This window comes from Lactuca virosa, chromosome 1 (assembly GCF_052849685.1).
Source record: "Lactuca virosa cultivar CGN04683 chromosome 1, Lactuca_virosa_CGN04683_v6, whole genome shotgun sequence".
Taxonomy (NCBI): Eukaryota; Viridiplantae; Streptophyta; class Magnoliopsida; order Asterales; family Asteraceae; genus Lactuca; species Lactuca virosa.
The window spans coordinates 252,203,098-252,216,931 of NC_136426.1; positions in this window are offsets into that span (position 1 = coordinate 252,203,098).

A 13,834-nucleotide genomic window follows, 5' to 3' on the forward strand; every position below is an offset into this window, starting at 1 on the left:
CATATTTGATTCATTTATTCTTGTGTTTCACTTTGCATGTTTTGACTTCCAGAATAACTAAGTCGCTCTTCCTGAATGATTAAGTTATTCAAACCATCCACAGTCGGTCATATGTTGGAAGTAGATATGAATCAAGACTGTCATGGGTTGGTTTGTAGAGGTCCAAGTTGGTGGACAAAGTGGTGCTACAACACTCATGAGTGCTCATAAGTTCTGAGTATTGGATTCAACTCACGCTCATTTGAATCACTTCATGGATTTTATCACGAGTGATCATGAGACGATAATATCTTATATTCTTAAAACCTTGAGATATGAGTTGTTACTATGAGTTGGTTATACATTGATTGCACGAAAACACATTGGTAACTCGATGTTATAAAACGTGCCTTTGTGTATGATTCAACAAGTAGTAGAACAAGCCATATGAGTCGAAGTTTATCCATTCCTTTTACCTTTGGGATAAAAACCATATCTGTGGGCCCCACGATGATTTAGCGATGACACATGTGAGTGCTTGGCCAAGCCAGGACTGATTTGATTTGTTCAATCAGTCAGTCATCATAAATGAAAAATCGGGAAACAACAAATGGATAGAGAGAATGATTATAATCCATGTCTCAGTCCATATGATATCTAGAATGGAGGAATATATGATCCCTTATCTAATGGACAAGTCATTGACAAGGTCAGAGTTCGACAGCGGCTTTAAGTGCTACGATTGCCAGTTAGGTTTTGAAGTCATACTCAATAATAGTTTTAGACTTATCCAAGTGGGAGACTGTTGGATTAATGTCTAAGTCCATAACTATATATGGTATGTACTTGACCCGACCCGGCATTGTCCATTTGGGTTGCACTTCACCGGCACAATTTATATGGATAGTCTTTTGAGAATAGTATATTTATGATTTATATTAATATATTATAAGTTCTAATATATTAATATGGAATCATATTATTTAATTAGTATTGATCAAGAATTAATTTAGAATTAATTAAGTGATCAAAAAGAACTAATTAAATATGGACTCTTATATATGGAATGGGCGAAGTTCATTTAGGTTGGGCTAAGCTTTCATGGATGATCCATGGAGCTTTTAACCCATGGATCCTATGTAAATGAAAGGTCATGGGTATTAGGGTTTACATGGATGTAACCCTAATCCTCCATAATATATAAAGGGGTCCTTGGCTAACAAAATTGGGACAAGTGTGTGAAAATAAGAGTGGGCCGATTTTAGTGTGCATACATATTCTCTCAAGTTCTTACAAGGTGTTTTGGTGATTTCTGATTCCATTTGAGGCTTCCACACTATTGGGGCTAAGCTCTTAAAGCTTGAAGACATCAATCTACATCAAAAGGTATGTCATCTAACTAGAACTTTGTAGTATAGGTTCTTCATAATATGCTAGTTAAGATGAAACCTTGGAGTATTTAATATTTGCATGTATAATAGAGAAAACATAGATCCAAGGTTTATAGGGTTGATTGTACACCATAGGAGTGTTAGAATGCTCAAAACCCAACAGTGGTATCAGAGCCATGGGTTGTTTTCAGTTATATTAATGCAAATGTATTTTTTTTCAAGTTGAAGGAAAAAAAAAGGAAAAAAAACATGAAGTTTGTCATATTTTAAGATAATTACTTGTTTTTGTGAAAAACTAATTATTTGTAAAATTTGAATCATTTGCTATATGAGTTGAATTAGGTCTAATTTAGTAAAAGATAAAATGATATGATTATTTTATTAGTTTTAAAAGTTTGATCTAAAGAGTTTTTTGAAACCTCCATAAGTTATGGATATGAAAAGGTTTTTAAAAAAATTGATTCAAAGTTTTTTATGGAGTTACAAAACTTGGTCTTAATGTTTTAAAGAATTCCATAACTTGTTCTTAAGTTATGGAACATGAAAAGTTTCATCATAAAACAAGTATTTAACTCCATAAGTTATGGAATCCAAAAGTTTTCAAGAGTTACAAAACTTGCCCTCAAGTTTTGGAATTTGAAAAAAGTTTTTTTATGATAAAAAAAAGAATTGAATTCTAAAACTCTTGGGTTCATAACTTAAACAATTAATTAAATGATTTTAATTTTGAATTTAATAATTGGAATTATGATGTTTTATTGAATAATTCAATTAACTCTTATGCACTTTATTAATAGATAATTAAAGTGTTTAATTAAAAGAGAATTAATAATTCCATAATGACATGGTTTAAATTTAATTAAATTAAGAGTATAGTTTAATTAATAGATTAAACCACCAAGTATTTTAAATGTCTAAAATACACCCTTATACTATTATAATATTAAAAGTTTAATATATTATATGTATAAGAGCAAGTCGTCTTACCATTAGTAGGCCTCATTCACGAAGTCGGTCTATAAGGGGGGTATAAGGCTACTGCCTATCAAATGGCAGTTTAATGGGTGTCCACTCTTACCCACCGCTTCTTTGACTGGTGGAGGGTCGTTATCCGAACAGGTAGGACAAGGACTATAATTCTCCCTTCATTAAAAGTATTAGTGATAAATACTAAGTAAGTAAACTTTTTATAAATTCTCAATCTTAGTTACTTAGGAAAATGTGAATAAGGTGCTAATCCATGAAATTACACTTTGCACTTTGTTTAACCTGTTAATGGAGCGTGTGTGGTTAACCGGCACACTAACCTGGACTTAACAAGGTAGGCAAAGGGTAACTTAATGTTTATCATAGTATCGTTGGAGCGTGTGTGGTTAACCGGCACATCGATTGAGGGGTAAATATTAAGGGTACCTAGTATATTTTCATGGTTACTTCACACCTTGTTTTGTGATCCTCGGCATCCCAGTCACAAAACCTGAAGGGCACACTCGAGATTGAAACATGCCATTGAAAAGTTCAATGAATCTCAAAAGAATCTAGGAGTTTCAAAATCAATTAAAACCTAATAATACATTTCGTTTATCTTGGTGCAAATTGGTGAATCGTCATTCACCTACCTTCAAATATTTTATAGCTTCGATTACGGCATCCCTCTTCCAAGTTATAAAATAGTTTGTTGGGTCCTAGCCTTAATATATCATATTGGGTGTTATATTAAGGACTTAAATCAACTTTACGTGAATTTCTCCCATTGTTGATGTCTGGTTTACACAACAATGATCTTCCCAAACCAAGTTTTCCTAATGAATATGACTTCCCGAGTTTGGCTCATGGAAGTCATACATCTCTTCCTCCACCTCCTCCAATTATTCTCCCTAACCCACAAGTTCAAGGTCACTCAAGCCCTAATGGCAAGCAAGGTCTATGTGTGATCACATCTTAGAGATGAAGTCACATATTGACAAGCCGGGAGAGTTGGGTGTCAAAATCTTGAGAAAGTTGGATGTTCAATCACTTTCTAAGTCACATAGTGAGTTCCTTTGGGACTACTATGAAACAGACTATGACATGAACCTTAATGATCATATCTATTTGCTTGGTGCTGCTGAATCAGCAATGATTCAGAACGATAGTAAAGCAAATTTGATTAGAAGATCAACTTTCCAAAAACTTTATGGATAGTGACAATGGTGACACTGGAAATCCAGAAAAAACATTCTCTTCCCAATGGAAAGGGATTGACCATAGTCAACCCGGTTGACCAAATGGTAAAGAGAAAGGCTAAGTCTGAGATAGTCCCATTACCAAAGGGTCCATATGTTTATTTTGCCAAAGGAAGGGGCGTTGATTGCAAAGCTGCCAAATTTACCTAAGGATGTTAAAGTCAATAAGTTTGACTCTACATCAGGTAGAGCCCATTATCTAACTCTGTTAAGTTCTATTCTGAGATCCTCATTACATGATGTGACTGGGTCATATGTTGATGTTTTAAGAATCAAAGAATAGTGAGAAATCTTAAAGGAAGTATATGTTGATTCTGATCGCGAAGGTGGATTTCGATCGCATCAGAATTTTGAGCAGTTGCTTAAGAAGTTATGATATATTGCTAAGGAATAGATAACAGCAATTTTCCATGTGGATTGTAAGGATAAGTTTTTCCACAAAGTTTTAAAATAAAAGAAAATTGTTTAATTTTATTTATTTGAAGTATCCTTACAATGGCATTTGTGGAAACTTGTTGCTTATATGATTCCACTGACATCAATATTGGAAAATGGATTTGATTCTTTCATTTGTGGTAGTGTCTAAATTTACCAAATCAGGAAAGTTCCTCATCGCCCAAGTTTCAATTGGACCGAAACTTGGAATCATGCAAGTTGAATAGTATGATGAATGAGAACTTTCAAGCATTCGAAAATCAAGACTAATTACTTGTTCACATGGATGTGTGAGTCAAGTGAAGGACTAAAGGGATCGAGTACACATTCTTGTGCACTAGTCATATCCACCACAAAGCTCGTTAAGACTATTTGATTTACTAAAGTTTAGTAAATATGGTTATACTTACAAGTTTAATTATAATTCTGAAACATTGGAAAAGTCTCAATGTATGGCAAAACGAATGGGAAGAATCAAATTAGGCAGAAAGATAAAAGTTTCTCAAATCTGAAAAGATGGGAGAGTACTTTAGTATCATGTTTGTGATCATCTTAATGATTTAGAAATCATATCACAATTAGTCCTCTAAAGGTCATCTTAGTGCATTCTTATGACTAAGAAGAGGAGTCATGAATTGTTGAAATGGTTAGATCAAGAAGATGAGTCATACTTCGTTCCAAAACAATTCTTAGAGTCATACTCCAAGATTGTAACTTGAGTGACATATCTTAAAGAAAGGTTTAAAACACTTGTCAAATGTAAGAGTAAAAGTGTCCTACTCTTGTACATTTGAAATTGGTAAGTTGTGATGTTTTGGATAAAACAAAGACCAACTAAGGCCAATTGTGTGAAGTGTTTGTCTTGATAAAGAATCTGCACTATTTCTTGAATATTTGGCAAGATAGTCTTATATGTCAAGAGGATAGTGGGAGTCTTAAAGATCCTAAAAAGAATTTCAAGAACTAATCAAGAATAAAACCTGAGGTTCTTCACTAGCACACGACTTGAGGTTTATAACCTATCGTGTTGACATATTCTGTGCCCATTCCAGTTAAATTTGGCTTTGCATAGGAGTTCTGAAAGTTCTCAATTGGTTACATAACAACTTGGAAGCAATGGCAGGCCCTGTACTGCCAGGTGGCAAGAAGTTAAGATTGCATAAGTTCAGTCCATATGAGTTTGGATTTGTCATTATCCTTGTCTTGTGACTATGGTTTTGACGATTCACATGGATAAGAACACATACACCATAAAATCGAAGGGTCATAAGGTTTCTCTCCGATTCATGAAAATGATGGTGAGGAAACACTTCCACCAAGTAGATTTGAAGCAGATGGCAAAAGGTCTAAACAATTAAGACTATGATTACGGCATCCCTTTTCATAGTTCTGAAATTGTTTAGACACACATGCATGCTATCTAAGGAAAGGTGTATGATTTTGATAAAGTTTTATCAAAGCATCTCGTATCAGAAATCTGAACTTTAGTAAGAAAGTCAATAAAGTATTGATTTCTAGAAGTCCAGCTGATTTCTGAGTACATGTCAAAGCTAGTGGGAGCATAAGTGTTATGCTAATAATCATCATGTTAGTGGGAGCATGATAATTATTGTTAGTGTTGCAAGTTAGCAATGTTAATTATAGAAAACAAAAATTTCAATTCGTGAGGCTGCAGGGATTGAAAAAGTTGTTTTGCTATAATTAAGGGAGAGGATATACTTCATTTCAGTTCTAAAGGCTTAGATTGAGACCTTAATCATCTTTAGTCAAGAATATATATATGAATTTCATGTTGGATTGGTTCAACTTAAGGAAATTCTATATATTGCGTTCTCAAAATTCGATTATGATTACGGCATCCCTCTTCATAGTCAAATTTTGAAAACATGGCAAATAAAAATATTGTAGCAAAAGAGTGGTCTAGAATCATGTCTTTATGTGAGACATCATGAATCGTGTACCATTTGCTTTGGGTACAGGATCGATTGCATGTGCTATAATATTTGTCATTTCTAAATTTTTCCAAATGCCCAGAGGCATTAATGAGGGAAAAGGTCTAGAATTGGATATGACAAAAATGATTAAGCAATTGTCGAGGACAATCTGAGGTTTACCAAAGATTGGTTGCTCAGGGACAATTGGAAGTATAGTGCTAATTTTGGAAGGACCATATTGACATATTCTGAAAAGAGGCATCTCTTATTCAGAAGTGATAGTCAAAATGAGAATATGGAGTTGTCTCCATAGGTGGAAGTTATCTGTGTAAGATTAGAAAACTTAATGCAAGAAGCATGTCCAAAGCAATGTACTTTGAATATGAGACTTAGTTTCCATGGAGTTGATCTCCATTGGAATACCTTATAATGACTGTTGACAAGTCTTTGTGACTTTGTACATATTCATTACAAGAGGGTCAGTGCATATAAGTTTAAAATCTAAACAGATTTCGATAAATGATAGGAATTTGAAATTCTCACATTTTTCGATAAGGATTTGGGAGTGTGAAATTAGAATCGTTGAAATTATGTTCAATTGGTTTATTTCACAAAGTAAGGATCATAGACAAACATAGAGTGCATACTTGGTGTATGGCAAAGCTATTGTTTAAGAAAAACATAGTGTACATGTTTGGAGCATGGGACAACTAGTGTTTTTAATTCAAGTATAAAGTTGATAAAACCGAAACAATGAATAATGAGTAATCGGTATGGTGATAAATAAAAGTGTTTATTTATATTCATAGGGTTTAATACCATATTTGATTCATTTATTCTTGTGTTTCACTTTGCATGTTTTGACTTCCAGAATAACTAAGTCGCTCTTCCTGAATGATTAAGTTACTCAAACCATCCACAGTCGGTCATATGTTGGAAGTAGATATGAATCAAGACTGTCATGGGTTGGTTTGTAGAGGTCCAAGTTGGTGGACAAAGTGGTGCTACAACACTCATGAGTGCTCATAAGTTCTGAGTATTGGATTCAACCCACGCTCATTTGAATCACTTCATGGATTTTATCACGAGTGATCATGAGACGATAATATCTTATATTCTTAAAACCTTGAGATATGAGTTGTTACTATGAGTTGGTTATACATTGATTGCACGAAAACACATTGGTAACTCGATGTTATAAAACGTGCCTTTGTGTATGATTCAACAAGTAGTAGAACAAGCCATATGAGTCGAAGTTTATCCATTCCATTTACCTTTGGGATAAAAACCATATCTGTGGGCCCCTCGATGATTTAGCGATGACACATGTGAGTGCTTGGCCAAGCCAGGTCTGATTTGATTTGTTCAATCAGTCAGTCATCATAAATGAAAAATCGGGAAACAACAAATGGATAGAGAGAATGATTATAATCCATGTCTCAGTCCATATGATATCTAGAATGGAGGAATATATGATCCCTTATCTAATGGACAAGTCATTGACAAGGTCAGAGTTCGACAGCGGCTTTAAGTGCTACGATTGCCAGTTAGGTTTTGAAGTCATACTCAATAATAGTTTTAGACTTATCCAAGTGGGAGACTGTTGGATTAATGTCTAAGTCCATAACTATATATGGTATGTACTTGACCCGACCCGGCATTGTCCATTTGGGTTGCACTTCACCGGCACAATTTATATGGATAGTCTTTTGAGAATAGTATATTTATGATTTATATTAATATATTATAAGTTCTAATATATTAATATGGAATCATATTATTTAATTAGTATTGATCAAGAATTAATTTAGAATTAATTAAGTGATCAAAAAGAACTAATTAAATATGGACTCTTATATATGGAATGGGCCAAGTTCATTTAGGTTGGGCTAAGCTTTCATGGATGATCCATGGAGCTTTTAACCCATGGATCCTATGTAAATGAAAGGTCATGGGTATTAGGGTTTACATGGATGTAACCCTAATCCTCCATAATATATAAAGGGGTCCTTGGCTCACAAAATTGACACAAGTGTGTGAAAATAAGATTGGGCCGATTTTAGTGTGCATACATATTCTCTCAAGTTCTTCCAAGGTGTTTTGGTGATTTTTGATTCCATTTGAGACTTCCACACTATTGGGGCTAAGCTCTTAAAGCTTGAAGACATCAAGCTACATCAAAAGGTATGTCATCTAACTTGAACTTTGTAGTATAGGTTCTTCATAATATGCTAGTTAGGATGAAACCTTGGAATATTTAATATTTGCATGTATAATAGAGAAAACATAGATCCAAGGTTTATAGGGTTGCATGTACACCATAGGAGTGTTAGAATGCTCAAAACCCAACAAATACAAGTTGAACTGATAAGTTATTATATCAATCACATGTGATTAATAACTGTCTAGCAAATAGATTTTTGCATGTTAAACCGTTTTATTCAGCTAAAGGTTTTCAAATCTTGTTTTCAAATCTCTTTTGAAAATACTAAAATCTCCTTTTAATTTATTAAACTTTTATCAAAGTCTTTTAGACTTAAATTCCTTGTTTAATTCATGTCTATATAGATATAGTTATATAAGTAGGGTTTGAAGGCCTTAGGACTGGTAACCCGCTTTATTTCCTGTTCCTTGTTTGTTTGTCGACTTAGAGCATCCGGTTATTTTTCCGAGTGTCGTTGAAGTCCTAGTTATATATTATGTATATCTGGTTAGATATTAAAACTCTTATTCCAGTTCAACACCTTTGGGTAGCAAAGGCACCTAGATAACCTCTCAAGTAAACTATAATAGGTATAGTTTAGAAATCAACCATAACTTTCATGAAGGAGAACTTAATTATATCTATATCCTAAAAACTTGTACTTTTAGTAAAAGGAAAGGTTTATAGAAATCAAAACACGAGATACATCCTCATGATGCGGATTTCACCGTTGTCAAGTTGGTAACCAGAGTCTCCTGGAGGGAGAGCGGGCATTGTGTGTATAGATCTATACGGGACAGAACATCCCACATCCTGACTGCTAGCTACAGTCCCGGCCGACCAAGCCAAGGGGTGACAAATGTCACATTCATTTCGACGCCAGCAGGTCGTCGTGTTTACATCCGTCAATCAGTATGGTTACGAGTATCTTTACAATTACCTTATAATTCATGGCTTTAAGGTAAGTATTATCACGGTATTTTCTACATATGAAACCATCATAATATATTTTCCTAGTTATACACTAGGCCACATTTTAAACCTTTAAACTAACCTACTTAGGATTAAAGGTTACTTTAGACTCCCCGAGGTGTATTGTCCATTTAATACCACCTGGAGTCTGTATTTTACTACTTTAGACTCCCCGAGGTGTATTGTCCATTCAATACCACCTGGAGTCTGTATTTTATTACTTTAGACTCCCCGAGGTGTATTGTCCATTTAATACTCCCCAAGGTGTATTGTCAATTTAATACTACCTGGAGTTGTATTTTATTACTTTATAAACAGCAACGTCATTGCTGATGTAAAGCATTATTTTCCCTATTACTTTTACTTGTGATATTTTCACATATTTATTAAAGTATAAACTATATTTTGATAATGATAGTAACTTTTGGGGGGAAATACTCCTTAAACAATAAAACAGTCGGGTCTTTGTAGAAGACTGCTTTTAGTAGAGAAACTCATTCATTTAAACATAAAACAATCGGGTCTTGGTAGAAGGCTACTTTTATTAGGAAATATAGGATTTTCTGGAAGGAATTCTAATACTCTGTAAACTCAAATCACCATCATCTAATGAGATTATTTTGAAGAAAACATGTATTTACATCAATGTCATTAAAATACTTATGAACTCACCATCATTAAAATGTTGATACTCTCTTTCAAAATAACTTGTATTCTCAGCTCATCAGTAGACAGGTACACTCCGGGAGCTTTTGCGAAGTCAGCCTAGTACCAAACTGCAGCTTATGTTATTTTCTATATCTACTTTTGGATGTTGTTGCTAAATGTAACCTATGTAAAACTTATACTATTAATGCAATGGTTGTTGTACTTTGATTACTATAATGCATGTGTTGTGATACTTGACATGACGTCCTCCACCCCAGAACGTTTCCGCCGTTCCGGTTTTGGGGTGTGACAGATTGGTATCAAAGCATTGTTTATAGTGAGCTCGGTATATCAAATCATAAAAGATATACAACCTATAAATACAATGGGATAAAATACTCTGATCAAGAATTATACTTTAAAATATAACCAAATTTTACAAAAGTATAAGAACATCCAGAATATAAGAACCCGAACAAGTATCACGGGAAGAGTAAGAATAAAAGTCTTTGGATGTTGAGCATTACCGTCAAACCTGAGCAGTTATGATCGTAAGCTGGAATAAATATAACCTGATCAACTATATTTATTCGAGATGCGACTAACGTGTGCTTGGGTGTGTTGGTGGTGTTGCAATGAGTCTGAAACTTACCAAATAGGAATGCTAGAGCCAAACATAAAGTTTAAAATACTATAGGAGTATTTTAGGATACTAAAAGACTCACAATAAACCCAAAAGCATGTTCAGAAGTTAAGAATCAAACATGTAATTAAAATACTATAGGGGTATTTTAGGAACCATAAATAACCTTGCGTGAAAACTAAAAGAGATCCTTATTGATAGACCTATGATTACAGAGTGTATACTCCCAAGGTTATATATAGTGAGGACCTCATAGGCTAAGAATGTGTGGTTTCGCTCTACTTCCTTTTCCTTGTTTGGATGATAGAGTAGTATCACATATTCGAAGGCCTATCAGATCTAAGTTATATATGATTTGTGTACACTTTGTAATTATAGCAGGACTCGATATGGGTCACCCAGTAAAATGTTTTAATAATCTCTTAAGATTCTTTAGACATTCCCATTATCGCACGAACCCCTTTAGAAAACCTTATCCACTTCAATAATCGGCAGAAGAGTCGATACAGACCCAGAAGAGGTTCATCGAGAAGATTTCCAAGTAGGGAATAAACGATCAGTGATGAGACTATTGAAATCACCATGCGCCTATACCTTTTAGGGACATCGGTGGGAAATTCGCCTGAACTTCTGAGATTCCAGTCATCCATTATGAAGTGATGACACTCAGAGTCAGAATCGGAAGAAAGGCGGAGCAGAAATTCAATATGTCTGCGAGAGCAGAGAACCCTATATAGATACCCGGAGGAAACCAACGCTTGTTCCAGTCAGGGATAAGAGGTGGACAGAGGGAGCCAATGCATGGAACCCGAGAAGTGTTTCTACCTCTTTAACGTCACGCTAATAATCCATAAAATAATACAATTTAGTGAGCTAGTGATTACACTACTCACACTATGTGTTAGGCAAATTGTCTTTCCCGTCGCGATTAATATAAATAGATCGGATCACAAAACCTCGATTGAGAGTGTTTAGCCATAAGTTCTCATGAGCATTTTCTTCCGTAATCTTCGTTCCAAACTTCTCTCAAATCTTTTCAAAGCCGGGGAGTGAACCTCTCCAATATAAAGATAACTTAGTAGGAACGACACCCATTTTATGGCTTTCTGATACACTTACTCCTACTCTGTTACACAGGCTGCATCATAGGGATGTAGGTCGACGCTCAGATAACCATAAATCAAAGCGCGGGAAAAAATTATTCCTATCATAGTAAAGAAAGATACGTCTAGGGTTAACCATTGTTTCTCATCAGCTTGTGTTCCTTTTCGTGTAGGAAGAACCATGCCTCCAAAGAAACGTAACCAACCCGCTGGTAAGACATCGATTCTTCAAATCGATGAAGCTACGTTTCAAACTGCAGTTTCAGCAGCCGTAGCAGTTGTCATTGATCACCTGAACGCTAACAACGCCAATGTTAGCAGGAGCCCTATCGGAAATCCCGATCATAGCAATGGACAGCAGCAACCAGCACCGGTGTGTAAAGCCACCCAAGAACTCCAACCTAACCCACTGAAAAGGAAGTTTGAGAACGAGGATGGAAGTACCTCGACTCAAGGACCTTCCGAAGGACAACGAGCTGAAGTGGTCAATGCCTCTGTAAACCTTTCTGCCTCAACACCAAGAAAACCATACTTAGGAAACCTTCCCCGCTGCAGCAAGTGTGACTACCATCATTATGGAGTCTGTCGAGAACTCCTTTGTGTTAGGTGCAACATGAAGGGGCATACCGCTCGCTTCTGTAGAACCCCGGTTGAGTTCATTACATCAACCACCAATGTAGGGACCAGTCCAGTATGCCACCTATGTGGTGAAATTAGGCACTTCAAGAGGGACTGCCCAACTGAAGGGAATGACAAGAACGCAGGAGGAGTCTAACCCTAATACCTAGGGGGAAACATCAAGAAACCCGGTAGAATTTTGGTACACTTCTCAACCTTAAGTAACTAATCGAAAACTTAAAAATTATCAATTCTAATTGTAATTACTCCCACGTTAAGGCGAAAGTCGCAGCACAGTGGTAACACTTAAAAACCCATCAGGTAAAGCTATGATGGCTTAGTATATACGTTAAGGCCATTTATAATTAAGATTGATAGACCTCGAGTGAGGGATGCTGCCTTATCTCCTGTTCCTTGTTTGGTTGTGGATTTAGGGCGGATTCGCTCAGTTAACAGTCCTTTTAATCTTAATTATACATGACTAGTGTATACTAGGCGGTTATAGAGAGGCCTCGCGAGAAATCCATTCATGAAAAGTACATTATTCCGAAACATCAGGACCCCTAAAGTTCAGCGTCAACCATGTCGGTGCAAATATCCACGATAGTGATACCGTGGACGAAACCCGAGACGCTAAGAACTTGTGTGCCCTGTTCAGCACATGGTGCTATCGATCTTCATTCCATATTGTGTCGATGATTGTAAATTTCGACACTACCGTCAGTCATGGCTTGACTTGGTTCAACCATGCGAGAATTCCTGGTGTTGTGTAAAAGAACTTTCACCCTATCCTGAACGTCAAATAAAGGTTCTTCCGAACCTAATAAGAAAACCTAATGCGAACCGTCAGTCGTCTCTCTTATCCAACCTTCAGAAGTACCCAGGAGAAGGGTACCACGCACTGTTAACCAACCCCTCCTTAGACATTAAAACTAGAAGCGAAAGGCACTGCAGCTATTCCGGAAGATAGTAACCGCCCGAGGCCTACACAATAGGTCCCCCAGAAAGGCCATTTGCCCTGCACGAGCTAGTTCGTGAACTAAGAGAAAAGAACTCATGGGATTAACTTACCATTACTGAGTATATGCATTTGAGTGGTATGTAATTTAGAACAATAAGATTTAAGATGTGTGCTTCCTCCCTACTCCCTGTTCCTTGTTTGGTTGTAGGTTTGGGGAGAGGCCACACATCTGAATATCCTGTAAATCTCAATTATATACGACTTGTATACACTGAGTAATAGTGATTGAGCCGAGTATGAGGCCTACCATGAACCTTAAAATAAATTCTTTTGTCATATACCCTTAGTGAAGGAGCTGAAGACAAGGAAACAATGGTGGGTTGAGCTACTAAAATGACTACAAATCCGAAATTTGTTGTCATCCCGGTTAAGCCAACATAGTAGCTGACACCCTCAGTTAGGAAAAGTAACTCAAGTCGTAAGAGTCAAAAGCATTGACTACGACCATCCATTCACGCCTAATCCCACAAAAATTAAGCATCTCAACAGTAAGCTATGAAACCTGGAAAGCTGTAACAGGTTAAACTCTGAGACGAATGGATGAGGAAATTAGAGGTTTTGTGTAGCAGAATCCATTTCTATCTAGATTTAATCTAGATAGAGAAACTCAGTAACACCGGAAGAGTGGTTGCAAGGGATACTCGCACTACTCAGGCACTTCG